The 3,990-nt window shown below is 50.8% G+C and overlaps 1 protein-coding gene across 1 annotated transcript in view; it reads left to right on the forward strand.

Annotated features, from left to right (window-relative positions):
- Positions 1 to 3,990, forward strand: part of LOC130119890 (RNA binding protein fox-1 homolog 3-like) — a 26,982-nt gene that overhangs the window by 503 nt on the left and 22,489 nt on the right. The gene's annotated exons all lie outside the window — the stretch shown is intronic.

Here is a 3,990-nt window from a genome sequence, read left to right on the forward strand (position 1 = left end):
CATTCCTTTATCTCCTCTCCACGCACAGATCTTTGTGGGAATGAGAAGCCATGAATTGGTGGGGGGGGGGGAGAGAGAGGGGGAGGGATGCGGGGGGACACCGTGTTTGTTTCTCCGTCGGTGCCTCCTCATGACTCATTGTGCCATTAATGTTTTCTGTGCAGTTTTGCTGCTCGTTCAGGGAGATTGGCGCCGTCACTTTTTGTCGGACGCGTGTATTACCCCGCACGAGCAAAGAAGAAGTACAACGTGGGCAGTTCTACAGCTCATCCAGAAACATAGAAGAAGAAAGTCCAAGGCTCTCCCTGGTCGCCACTTGTTTACACAGATGTAGTGTTGAGCCAACGGAGCACATCTGAACCACCCATTCAACCGGCATCGTATCCGGAGACATATATGTGTGTATGTGTATGTGTATATATATTGATATATATATTGTATACGTATGTCGTATATATAATGCAGATGTCCCAGTGTGATGGTCGGCCCGGTCCAGTCCATGTGTAGATTTCTGTGACTGTAGGCGACGTCCTGTTCTTTGCGAGGCCTACTGTTTGAACGCATTATGTAACCCGAGCCTAACCTGGATGTGAACAACATGAAGACGTGTTTCCTCTTGATGATGAAGAGCCGGGGAGGAAGCACGGTGAGGTGTGTGGAAGAAGTGAGATAAGAACACACAGCGAACCTGCACGTGAGGCGTAGTTCCTGAACTGTTTGGCGGAGTTTGCGTTTTCGTTCTGTACCCGTGCCGTCGCTTCGTGTGTCTCCGTGGTCGTTTCTCCCGTCTCCTCGGGGCCGCTTGTGGCGTTTTATGTATATTCCGTGGCGTGGGGTTTTCAGGGCGGCTGCGTTTCGTGACACAAAAATGTACCAAAAGAACAAGGGCTCTCCTTCCTTGGTCGCCATTCTCATGGCGTGTTGAGCCTGCAGCAGCCCTTATGAGTCTTGTGGATCCCACTACCGGCGGTCTGCTCGCCGCAGAGGTCGACGTGAGCAAACTTTGTGCGTCAGAGTCGTCGATGGGTCAGCCCAGTCAAACACTCTGCCCTGTAGTCCCACTCCTCGGGTGTGATTGCTCAGAGGCATAACAGATACCAGTTTCAGCAGTTGTGTGACTGTGTGTGTTGAGTTAGCGTGGGGGGTCTCCAGTGTGAGTCTGCTCTCTCTGATCCTCTCGCGTCGTGAAACCTGACCACTGTCGTTTTCTGGAGCGGGGGGAAGGAGGGGAGCTGAAGCTGAACAACAACAACAAGGTGAATCTTAAGTGCTCATGTGGACACCTCCTGAATTATTCACATGTTTTAATTCAGTTTGGGGGAGGGGGGGTATCTAATTCTGGATTTTACTACCCCTGGCATGTGTTTCACTAAGCAGCATGGTACCACAGTGACTGAGGGGAAATAATGGCGAGGTTGCGGGGAGGAAGCCTCCTGCTTCCTCCTTCTTAAGCCCCCCGCTCCCCCATCACGGTAATGGCTCTCTCCCCTCCCGCCCATCTGTCCAGAATGGGGCCACCCCAGTGGCTAGCCCCGCAGAGGAGACCGGCATGTGGACGGCCAGGTGCTGCTAACACACCCCGACTATGGAAGAGCCGTGGCCAGGTTCCCGAAGGAGCCGCTGCTTTTAGTCGTCTCCTCAGGAGTGTGTCTGTGTGTGTGTGTGTGTGTGTGTGTGTGTGTGTATAAAAGGGAGATAGTGATCATTTGCATATATACCCACATGCATATATGCAGCAAAACAAAATTATCATGTGCTGCACTGCTGTACTGCTTTGGGCCTAAATGATAGCAGCATGTAATTGATGCTACACTAATTTTAAATAGAAGCTAATGATGTTGTTGTTTTCATCTCATCTCAGTTTTAGGGGGCACAGAAAACCTCGTGGTAGGTTTGGTGTAGCTACATTTTGTTGTCGCTTTCCAGAGCGGTGTTCTTGTTCTAAGTGTGAGACGTGCCCGAAACAGAAAAGTCCAAAATATCTGCGTTGTTATCTGTACAAAATACCACCTCTGCTATACCGCCTGCTTTTGCTTTGACCCGCAGGATCTCCCTTTTCCGCCGCTTGCTTTGTTTACCCCGCCGTTTCTCCCAGATCAGCCCTCTTTTGCAGAGCAGCCGCGGCTCCTTGTTCAGACGGCTGCGGGTCACTTGCCACCGTGCACGTTTTCTCCCCCGTCGCCACAGAACTGCGGCGCTCTGCCGGCCTCTGCAAAAAGACGGTCAGGCCGGGAACAGAGGGGTAACAGATAGGGGTGGTCGCCCCCCGCCCTGTTTGTTTGCATTTCAAATAAGACACTGTATTGGGTTGGCCGGCGCAAAGCTTTGCTTATTATGTGCGAACATGGAGCCCGGTGATATCACAGGAAGACGGGAGTTTATTGCATAAAAGATTGCCGGAGCATACCTTGCCTTTATTAGTGTGCGAAAGTGTTGGCGAGTGTGTTCCCCGGCAGTTTGCTTTGATGCTCTTTGTAGTCGGCTGCTGCGTGTATGAATTCCGGCAAAGTGTTTGTTTTCATTAACACGAGGAGAGGCTCCCTGTGGCGTGGTAGAAAACTGTGGGCTTCTGATTACAAAAAGGCAGAATCATGCCACCGCTGCATCTTTTCCTGTTTGTCTTTTTCTCAGGCACAGGCTATCTCCCCCCCCCCCCCCTTTCTCTACCATCAGGCAGAGTTTCAGGGGCCTCGTTCCTCTCCGTACCACTCAGGGTGCTGGCTTCATCTGCAGCATGATGTCACTTTTCCTCCGCCGCCAATTTGTATTACAGCGCCTCACTTCATGAGTTATGGAGCCGGATATCGAGAGAGTTATGAATTACTGTATGCCGCGGTTTTTACGGATGCGACGTGCATTGCTGTAGGCCTCTATTATGGTCTAAATATATTTCTGGTGCAGGCTGACGGGTGGCGCAGGTTTGCCGGTGGTAGTTAGCAGTTGTCTCCGCGGCTGTAAAAGTGTGGCATCTCATGGATTTCCTATTTACCAGGCGCTGGGTGGGCATATGGCGTGGCTCGTAAATGTAACTCTATTATCTAAGAGGATGCTGCTCCGTGAAAAGCAGGGCGTAACTTATGTGTGAGGAGGAAAAGCAGCAGTTGTTATTGTCTTCATGTCTCACGTTGCTCCCTCCCTCCTTCTCTCCACCTCCCACTTATCTTGAAGATCTCTGCTTTTCCCAAAATTGCCTCCTTTGATTTGTAATTGGATTTTCTCTCATGACATTCCACCGTGTTGATATCTATTGTTATAGTCGTATCTATTGATTTGGGTTTTTGTGTTGCATGTGGTGTGTTTTTTGTGTGTGTGTGTGTGTTGCATGTGTGGTGTATTTTGTGTGTGTGTGTTGCATGTGTGGTGTATTTGTGTGTGTGTGTGTGTGTGTGTGTTGCATGTGCGGTGTGTTTTGTGTGTGTGTCTGTGTGGTGTATTTTGTGTGTGTGTGTGTGGTGTATTTTGTGTGTGTGTGTGTTTTGTGTGTGTGTTGCATGTGTGATGTGTTTGTGTGTGTGTGTGCGTGTGTGTGTGGTATGGTTTTATTGTGTGTGTGTTGCATGTGTGGTGTGCGTGTGTGTGTGTTGCGTGTGTGGTGTGTGTGTTGCGTGTGTGTGTGTGTGTGTGTGTGTGGTGTGTTGCGTGTGTGTGGTGTGTGTGTGTGTGTGGTGTGTGTGTTGCGTGTGTGGTGTGTGTGTGTGTGTGTGTTGCGTTTGTGTGTGTGTGTGTGTGTGTGTGTTGCATGTGTGTGTGTGTGTGTGTGTGTGTGTGTGTGTGTGTGTGTTGCGTGTGTGGTGTGTGTGTGTGGTGTGTGTGGGGCTTGTGTTGGTTCAGCTGCTAGTGGTTTGGGTGTCATGGTGAAGGGTTAGCCGACCTATGAGGGGGATCCTTGCATGGCTGCGTGTCACCGGGGCTCTGCTTTCAGCCGTCCTCTCCACGGCTTACCAGAGGAGGCGCCGCTCGTTCCTCGGCCTCCTCCTCCTCCTCCGCACG

Source organism: Lampris incognitus, chromosome 10 (genome assembly GCF_029633865.1).
Source record: "Lampris incognitus isolate fLamInc1 chromosome 10, fLamInc1.hap2, whole genome shotgun sequence".
NCBI lineage: Eukaryota > Metazoa > Chordata > Actinopteri > Lampriformes > Lampridae > Lampris > Lampris incognitus.